The 10,558-nt window shown below is 40.3% G+C and overlaps 1 pseudogene; it reads left to right on the top strand.

Moving 5' to 3' along the window:
• The first annotated feature begins 3,627 nt into the window (after positions 1 to 3,627).
• Positions 3,628 to 10,062, top strand: LOC149004678 (pentatricopeptide repeat-containing protein At4g21705, mitochondrial pseudogene; annotated as a pseudogene).
• The last annotated feature ends 496 nt before the right edge of the window (positions 10,063 to 10,558 follow it).

Genomic DNA, 10,558 nt, shown 5'->3' with positions numbered 1-10,558 from the left:
AAAACTGCTTATCTGCATTGACTGCTGGATTTAGTGGTTTGGTTTTTGCTTCTTTCTTTTTTTTTTTAATTTGTTTTATTTGTTTTCCTTCTATTCTTAGACATTCATTTCTGTTATGAAAGTTGTTCAAGATTGATTTGGTTTCCTCTATAATTCAGGTGTTTCTTGGTTACTGTGATTCATTCACTGTTGAATTAAGCACAAGTATTGAATGGCTCTCTTCTGACGAAGGGGTCACATAGAGATACTTCCCTCTGGTTAGAAAAGATGGACCTCTTAGTTCAAGTGGTAATGTCTTATTAAGCTAAGTCGGGGTCTTGCTGGTTAGTTATTTCATTGTATCTGGGTCCTTGTTCCATTCTTCTTGTAGTTTTTGCTTCTCATATGGTTATGCTTGTTTGGGTTACTGTACATATCTTTGTTGCTCTGTATCTTAATGAAATTAATTAAGTTTGTCAAATAAAAAAATTACAAATCTAAGTGCCTCTTAGTACTTTGTTAGCATGTAGTTCACATCAAAGGACAAAAATTATTTAGGAAATTAATATCTCAGAGTCTTGTTTCATTATTTCAGGAATGTTTATTGTCCTTAGTGAGAATTTTGTTTTCTTTCTGTTTTCTCCAAATATGTGAGTTTTTTTTTTTTTACTCTCTTCTGGTTTGTTACCAAAGATGCTGTGAGAAGCCCCAATTGTCAAAGGTGTATATACACATAGGGGCCACAGTGGATCATCCCCTAAGTGCACATGAACATGGAAAGGGCTGAATCACCTATGCCTATGTGGAAAGGGACAACATTATGGCCTACGTGTAAAGTGGAAGTTAGGTTTTGGGTTTTGGAATAAGAATTGGAGGGAGGGAAATGAAAGTAAGAAATTGGTGAGTAAAGGTAGAGAGAGCTTGGCTCTGGGAATAGGAGAAAAAAAAAGAAGAACAGAAGTTTCTACTACTACAAATTTAGGGGAGAGCTACCCAAATTGAAGGCAACAGATAAATTCTCCTAACCTGATCTTCGAACTTCTATTAGTGTGTTGTTAACTGGGGTCTTAACAAGGTGGTATCGAGCCCCAAACCAATCCCGAGGGAATGGTCAAGAGCAAGATGGAATGAAGAGTTGATGATTTGGAATTGATGGTAAAGGAATTGCAGGGACAAGTGAGTGGCCTGGCTCAGAACATGGGGAAAGAAGCACAAGCTAATTTGGAATTTTGTAATGAAATGCGTACATACCTCTAGCGGGGGAAATCGATTGATGTGGATCCCCAATCGCCAAAAGTCTCAGGTGGAAAATGCTCTAGGAAATGTTAATCCTCGGGTTGGAAGTATTGTACTGGACCATGAGTTTACCAGGAGGATAATCGGCAAGTTGGAGATTTGGAGAGGTGGCAGGATTTTTTGCCTTTGGAGATGCCGATCTTCACAGGAGAGGATCCCTTGGTGGATTGCTAAGGTCGAGACATATTTTGAGTTGTATGCACTCGACGGTGATGAGATTGTCAAAGCAGCCACCTTGTGTTTCAATGGAGCAACAATTGGTTGGTTGAGAGTTCAGGAATTACAAAATTCACGTAGAGGGCTAAAGGAAGCAATGACACAAAGATTTGGATCACCTTAGTCAAAAAGCCCTTAGGAGGCGCTGATCACAGAAAATAATCGGCTTTATTGCCGATTATAGAGAGAAGTTCAAAACCTTGGTTGCAGTGGTCGGTGCTCGAGACGAAGCTTAGCTTCATGGGGCTTTTCTATCGGGGTTAACAAAAGAGTTACATGGTGATATTTAGTTGTTTGCACCTGATGGGTTAACCCAAGTAATGAATCTAGTAGAGGCAAGGAATTGGGCCTAGGGAAATTGGGGTCGACCCATTATGCCAAACCCGTGGTAGTAAACACAAGTGGGCTTCAACATTATTTGACCTTTGGTTCACCCAACCCTATTGGCTCGTGGTCCAACCTAGCAACTAGAACAACCAGTACAAGTGTACAACCATGGCAAACCCTACGACACCCAATTGATTGAACCAAATTCAAACACCACTAGCAGCGCAATCACTCCAACATCTTCTTAAACTCCGACGACCTCTAATGGCAGAAACTAGTGTTCTAGATGGCTTACACCTGAAGAAATGAAGAGAAGACGGGCAAGGTGCCTTGTTTTTCGTTGCGATGCACCCTATTCCAAGTCCCATCAAAGGTCCATACAAGGAACTGAGGGTGCTATTGCTATACGAGGACAAAGATGAAATCAGACACCGATAATAGGAGGAAAATGCCGATCCACTTGTGGGAGCAGAATCACTAGAAGGAGTAGAAATCTTGCACATCTCTCTGGTAGGTTTGGACTCTCCTCAAATACTAAAACTAAGAGGTGACATCGTGGGTGTTTCAGTGGTGATTTTAATAGATTGTGGAGCCACCCATAATTTCATCTCACAGAAGTTGGTTGAAGCTTTAAGGCTATCAACATAGGGGGAAAATTTTAGGTCACTTTGGGCGATTGAGAAAATGTCGAAGGGCAGGGAATCTGTTAAGATATACTGGTCGCGTTAGGTGCGATCACTTTTGTATCGAGTTTGCTTCCTTTCAATCTGTACAGCATGGTCATTATTTTGGGGGTAGAATGGTTGTCAATGCTAGGGGATATTCACAGCAACTAGAGACTCCAAACTATGAAGTTTTAGTGGGAAAGAAAACCCATGACATTAATGGGGACCCTGCTCTACTTAGGCTTGAGATCTCTTTAATAGAGTTATGAAAGAATGTGCAATCCATGGCTGAAGGGTACTGTTTGAAATTGATGGCAGCAGAGGGTGCACCTAGAAAGAATAATGAGGAGAATAAAAAAGCGCAAGAACTTTTGTCAAAGCATGAGAGCCTATTTGCTGAACTGGTGGGATTGCCACCCTAGAGAGCTCATGACCACAAAATTCGCTTGGTAAAGGGGAGCATCCACCCAATACTAGACCATATTGTAACCCCCATTCTGAGAAAAACGAAGTGGAGCGTTTGGTGGGAGAAATGTTGGCAACATATTTGATACAACAAAGTATAAGCCCTTACTTAAGCCTAGTGTTGTTGGTCAGGAAGAAAGATGGTCGGTGGTGGTTTTGTGTGAACTATCGGGCACTCAACAAATTGACAATATTGGACAAATTTCCCATACCAGCAATCGATGAGTTACTAGATGAATTGGGAGGAGCAAGGTGTTTAGCAAGCTTGATTTGAAATCAGTTTATCATCAAATCAGAGTTGCAGCTAAATATGTGGTGTTTAGCAATGTTGATTTGAAATTGGTTTATCATCAAATCAGAGTTGCAGCTAAAGATGTGGAAAATAATGCTTTCCTCACTCACAAGGGGCATTACGAGTTCTTGGTATTGCTGTTTGGACTCTTTAATGCTCCAGCGACTTTTCAGGCTCTTATAAATGTGGGATTTCGGGACCATTTGCGAAAATTCATATTAGTGTTTTTTGATGACATCTTGGTATTTAGCAAGTCCATGGAAGAGCATTTGAATCATCTCTAGACTACCTTCACCTTGATATCTCGGCATTGTTTGGTGGTGAACTGAAAGAATTTTCTCTTTGCAGTAACCAAATTGGAGTATTTAGGTCATGTGATTTCAGGAGATGGAGGTGGCAGTTGACCTGCAAAAGATCCGGTACATGATTGAATGGCCTCCGCTGAAAAACATCAAAGCATTGAGGGGTCTCTTAGGGCTCACAGGGTACTATATTGTGAAGGGCAATGGTAAGATTGTAGCATCACTCACAAGTTTGTAAAAGGAGGACAAGTTCCATTGGGATGATGTAGCCAATAGAGCTTTGGAGATGCTGAAAACCGCCATGACAAATGTAACGTTTTACCCATTCCTGATTTCTCCAAAGACTTTGTGGTTGGAACTGATGCTTTCAGAGTAGGTTTGGGGTTGTGTTGATGTAAGAGGGTCATTTGAATGCATTTTAGACTCAAGCTCTATCTCCTCGTGCCCAAACCAAATTTGTGTATGTGAAGGAACTCATGGTGATTTTCCTCACAATCCAAAAGTGGTGTCATTATTTGCTAGGAAGCCATTTCAAGGTGAGGATGGACCAACAAAACTTAAAATACCTAGTAGATCAGAAGATATTGGTTGGAGATCAACAGAAATGTGTGCTGGAATCGCTAAGTCACAACTTTGAGATGGTGTATAGACCGGGAAGTGAGATAAGGCTGCGGATGCCCTATTATGCCAAGGAGAAGGGGGGATTGTTCTTTCCTTCTGGCCAGCAGTTGCTTGGCAAGAATGTGAAGCGTTGGAGACAGAAGTACGACTTCAGATTGCTATTGGGTTATGATTTAGGCTCTACTTCACAGATCTCAAGAGTTTTCTCATTATGAGTTGAAGAATGGGATGTTGTTTTATAAGGACAGATTGGTTATTCCAAAAAATTTCCAATTGATTATGGTGTTGTTAGCTGAATTTCACTTTACTCCTTTTGATGGGCATTTGGGGTTCCTTCACACTTATAAAAGATTAGTTGGGTCTGTGTATTGGGTAGGAATGAAGATTGCAGTCCATGGTTTTGTTGTTGGTTGTGACACCTATCATTAGAGTAAGCATTAATTGTCAAACCCCACCTAGCCGGATCCGTTCATACCCCAATACTCGTGGGGGCGATATACTACAGGATCTAGGTTCATGGCCAAATCCATAACACCATACAATATAATATAATCAAAGAAAAGAAAAGAAAATATTAAAGTGACAAGTATTAAGATTCAGTTATCCATAATTTAAGTTCAAAATCATAGTTCCAAGTTAGTTCAGTCAAATCAAAATATCATAGTTTAAGAAAGGATTGTTTAACAGTGGAAGTCTACTTTCTCGAGGGGCTCAAAATGCTAAGTAGGGCTCTCATCTATTGGCTGGATGAGAAAGATATAGCACATAGTCACAAGGGCAACTACTATGTCACAAGTGATCTCTATAGTCTCAAAAGTAGTTGGCTCCGTAGGAGCAATCCGAGCATGGACATGAATCTCCATGCGATTCCATCTCCTCGCTAGCGGGTCCCTCATAGCATTCTGTCTGCGGTGCATTCTCCATTTAAATGGAATCCTCATAGCATGTGGTGAGATCTAAAAATCATATACATAAAAAGAATGAGTTCAATAGAACTTAGTGAGGACAACATGACCATATATCGTGCATCCATCACACATTTCCATAAGCAATCCGTGCATGGTATGTAATGAGATGAGTGAATGAATATGTATGCGATTATACTCTTAACTTTAACAATGGAATCATTATAGTTGTAAAATCTAGCCCTATCCTAACCCTGACCCTAACCCGGATCCACTGTTGTTTTTAGGTCCGACGACCCGAAGCAGTGGTAGAAGAGACTTGTGGACCCTTTTGATTTATAATTATGAGTCGGAGACCAAGCCCATGGACATTGACGATGATACCCCTTACTTGAGTACATTGTCGGTGTTTAGTGAAAATCTGCGCATCAGAGAAGAGTGATTTAGTTGAAGTACCTAATGGACTCCCGTGCACAATCCGAAGGTATTCTCCGAAACTAGACTTCTTGATTGAATTGTAGAAGAAAACCCAATTCAATTTGACCCTGTATAGCCCTCCAAGTCCTTGTCCGAAGTTGCTGAACAAAATCTGATTTTCTGTTGAATTTCAGTTTGGTCGATCCTCTTTGGTCGATGCCATCGACCAAGGACCATCGACCAAAGTTTCCCAGACAGACAAGTTAATGATTCTTTGAAATATTCCCTATTCTATTTATACTAGCCTCGTGTTTTGAGCCCTATTCCAATCATTATCACTCCTGAGAACGTGGGGAGAGCTTCCCAAAGCACCTCCAGGCATTTGTGAAGAAGATCCCACCAAAACTCTTTGTTAATCATTGTTCCTTGTCTCCATCAACAACTACAAGGTATGATTCATCACTCCCACTCTCTATTCTATTCTTTTCTATCATTTTCTATCCCTCTTTTGCTGTTGAGACCTTGGAGATGGTGCTGCAACCTTGCAACCTTGCAACCATCACTCCAAGTGTCTACTCTTGCTTAACCTATGATCCCTTACTTGTCTATTAATGCTATGCCCTCATTTCAAGCCTTGCATATATATTCTTTGATTTTCTTCTTAACATCATGCCTTCTTGTACAAAACTGAGATATATAGTGTGTTGTACATGTTTATCACTAGCTTATGATCGTAATCAAATTCCTATAAGTTCCCTTAGCTAATGCATGCCTTTTCAATGTCAATGCTATCAATTTCAATCCATGCTATGATGCTTGTCTCTTGAACTTAGTAACTCAATTTGAGGCTTTCTATTTAGACCATTGGATTATGTTAATTCCTTGATTTGTAGTGTTCTCATACTGTTCTTAAGCATCCCTCCAAGTTCCGAATTGATCCAAACCCCGGAAGACCAATTTCGGACCAAAATCCCCAAAACCCATACCATCGACCAAACTTGTTGCTGACAGCAACCTCAACCAGTTTTGATCCGTTCGACATCCGATCTTCCTGATTTCTTCTCTAACCTCTTATTTATGTTTGTTTAGGGTCTTAACACTACTTTTGGATCATTCCTTGGTAATTCTTGATTCGTCATCAACTCAACCTAAGGTAAGGATGGTTATCTCCATAAACACATATGTTATGAACTTATGCCTTGGTGATTATACTTAGTGAACATAATCTCTTAATTGCTTTTGATTATTATAGGACTGCTATACATGTTTTAGAACAGTAGTATTGCGATTCATATACTCTTGTCATAATGATTTATTATTCTTGTTACTTGTATTCATGATGGATCAATTCGATGTTATAATTTAACTTTTATCATGATGATGTATCAAATGTATGAGATATGATGGACTTGGATATGTGATTGCTTAGGTATAACTTGGGATTGGGGAATGTCCTATTGACATTTCTGTCCTTGCGCATCGGAGGGAATAGTATGGGATGTTCTCCGAAGGTGCCTATCGACACTTTCCCGGGTTATTGGATGACATACATAGGATTGTCTAGTTGTATGGCTAGGATTGTCCTTGTCGTGTCAGACTCGAATCGGAAGGGCATTGAGACCGAACGACCCGTGGTAGTGTATGGTTTGATGGGCGCTCAAGACCGGTAACCAACCCGGGAGTGGACTTAAACCATGCTACGGATACCCGAAATGGACCATTTATTGGTAGGGTTGCAAATAGCTAGACTTGGGCTCACCGGCGCTCGAAGATCAGTGAGTCATATCCGTGAGAGGACGTGAGTGCTTCCCGTCTACTATTTGTGGATGACCAATAGGGTTGGTGAGTCCGGTGGGTAATATCCGTGACTCTAGTGTGAAGGATACTGGAAAGGATCCCGGGATGGGAGGAATGGAAGTATCCGGATCTGACGTGATACGACTGAGTAGATGACTTGCATTGGGCTAGGCTTTACCTTGACATGCGCCAATACTTAGACCAAATGGTGATGTGAGAGAGTGGTGACCGAAACCCCAACCATGGTTTTGTCTGAGAGGGATGTAGGACCCAATTCCCCCTGGTGCTGAGTGACTGAGACTTACCTAAAAAAAGTATATGGTGCTATGGCTTAAAGCATGTCTACCATAGAGACTAGCATCCATAGAGTTAGAATCATATTTGCATCATATGTCTCATATCACATTGCATTATGTTATGATCTGTATTTGTATGATTTTAAGTTATGGAATAACTGCCTTGCTGAGTTCTTTTGAACTCAATCCTTTTGTGCAAATGTTGTTAGATTTTTCCGCAGGTATTGAAGACTCTGATGGCACACTCTACGAGACGGACTTTGATTCCTCATACTACCCTCCGGGTGGTAGCTACGGTGAAGATCAGAGTTATGGTGCCGAAGAGGATTACTCTACGTACCAAGGTTAGCCCCACTATGGTGAGGGAGCGGTCGTGCTGGGCTTTCTTCGTCCACACCTATGAGGAGACAATCATTAAGATAGAAGAAACTCTTGCTTAGTGCCCCATTTCCCTGGATTGTTGTTAAACATTTGGGATATGTAATTAACTTTCTTGAGTTACTCTTTAAACATAGGGTTGTAACTTAACTAGATATTTACTACTTTTTCGCTGCCTTGAGAGAGTGATTTTTACTCATTTTCTCATTCTCATGATTGCACTTATACACGTGGTATTATTTATTTCCGCACTTTGATTAGTTGATCTTATCTTATTCATGATATCTATTATTTATTGCTTTTACCTTGATTATTATTGTTCATGATTGTGATATAGCGTATGTGGGAGGCATGGTCCCTCAATGCTTGATCCTTGGACTGTGGATCACATTCCCAGGTATGCCAGATAGGGTACCGGCTGGGTGGATGTGACAATAGTGGACACACATTAAGTTATACACTAGCCTCCTCTAGGTAGTTTTGTCACTCTCCCTCAACAAGAGACATCTATTAGGTTCTACGCTGTAATTGGGTCGACTCACATCAAACCTTGGCTGGGGATTAGGTTACCACTCTCTCACATCACCATTAGTCTGAGAATTGGTGCGTGTCAGGGATAACCCTTGGCCAATGCAAAGTCATAAAGTCTCATACTACATGTGGTCCAGATATCTTTCCTTATGCCTAGTGCCCTTTTGGTCCAATATCCTTCTTCACCTAGGAATGACATCCTCAATGGGAGGCATCTGTTGGAATCCATTCCTTAACCCTATGGTCATCCACATATGTTGGGGCGGATGCCTTTCATGTCTCCTCACGACACTCAAGCGGTCTTTTGGATTCCCCATGAGCCCAACCCTAACATATGCAACTCTACCATCTGATGATGACAATGGACCTGCTTAATGCTCACAAGACCCAACCACCGCCATCATAGGTTACTCGACTTCAATACCCCTGCCGAAAGAGTAGTAATACTCAAGGGTTCACTAGGCAACACATTTAGACACTTATTGACCATGTACTTAGGTCTAAGTGAATGTAAGGTCACCAGGGTAATGGGCGAACTTACGACCCTAGTCAATGTATAAGTGTAGGTAGAGAGTGTTCTACCATCCAATCCACACATACACATCATTTCAAAATCATCATTCAAGTAATTTGAATAATAAATAAAAATGACACCACATTACCTTCCGTTCTTACAAAGTCACATGCAATCATAATAGATATAAAATATCAATGTAAATGAAGATTTAAACAACACTAATAATTACATAAGATATGATAATGTATTTTCTTCACCTGTCAAAGGCAATAACAATCTCCAAAGTCCAATGAAATCCACAAAAGAGAGTGCAAATGACCCAAAATAACCCTAGAAACATGAAAAATCAAATGAGCAACAATCGAAGTTCTGAAATTTTGGGAGCTCAAAAAGACTGCATGTAAGAAGAATCTTCTTAACAAAGATTACATGGTCATGCTAGGTGCGCTGGCAAAGCTTGGGGAGATGGAAGAAGCCAAATCTTTTCTGAAGGATTCGGAATCACGTGGTAACAGTTATGATTCTCGAGTGCCAAACACTCTCCTACTTGCATACTGTGAGAAAGGGTTGGTTGAAGAGGCTAAGGCATTGCTTGAAGACACAATTAAGAGTGGGAAATCTCCAAAACCAAACTCTTGGGCAATATTGGCAGCAGGATACATCAATAAGGAGGAGATGTTGAAGGCCACAGAGTGCATGAAGAAGGCTTTGTCAGCATATGTTGGAAATGAAGGATGGAGATCAAAGCCTAAGCAGGTCACTAGTATATTGGATTGGCTTGGTGATGCAGGCAAGGTAGAAGATGTCGAAACTTTCGTCGAATTGTTAAAGGCCATAGTCCCCAGTGACAGAGAGATGTACCATGCATTGCTCAAGGCATATCTCAGAGAAGGAAAAGAAGTAGATGGCCTTCTAAAGAGCATGGAGGCTGATGGGATAAATGAGGATGAGAAAACAAAGAATATCCTGAGCTCAAGACAAAGCTAAATGATCTTCTCCTGTGTTCCATTTCTGGTAGAAACTTTGTACGATTTGTTTGTTATTATTTGCATTTTAAAGGACCGAAGATCTAAAGGCTGAGTACATTTGCACCTTAACAGGTTTTAATCTGCTTTAACCAAAACCGAACTTGTGTTATTTGTTTGGTTATATATTCACCATTGCCATACCAAACCGACTCAATCCTTAAGGGCATGTTTGGTTACATGAGTCTGAAGATTTGAAATATCTAGAGATTTCAAATCTGTGGAGTTATAATTTATAAAATTAACTGAATATGTTGAATGAAATCTGTGGATTTATCTGTGATTTTTGAGAAAGTGCAAATGTTTAGCATTTTTATAGTAGAGATGAAATCTCTGAATTTCACCACATACCCATAAATCTACAGATTCACATTTTTAGTGTAAAAAGATGAATCTCTAGATTTCATGAATCTAGAGATTCACAACCAAACGGGTATAAATCTCGCATTCATGAATTTAGAGATTTTAAATATCTAGAGACTAGAATCATGTAACCAAACAGGCCCTAAGGATCTCAAATCAATTGTCT

This window comes from Hakea prostrata, chromosome 9 (genome assembly GCF_041222555.1).
Source record: "Hakea prostrata isolate BN-2017 chromosome 9, UWA_Hpros_2, whole genome shotgun sequence".
Lineage (NCBI taxonomy): Eukaryota > Viridiplantae > Streptophyta > Magnoliopsida > Proteales > Proteaceae > Hakea > Hakea prostrata.
The sequence above is the reverse complement of the archived record's forward strand: the minus strand, read 5'-3'. Positions and strand labels throughout refer to the sequence as shown.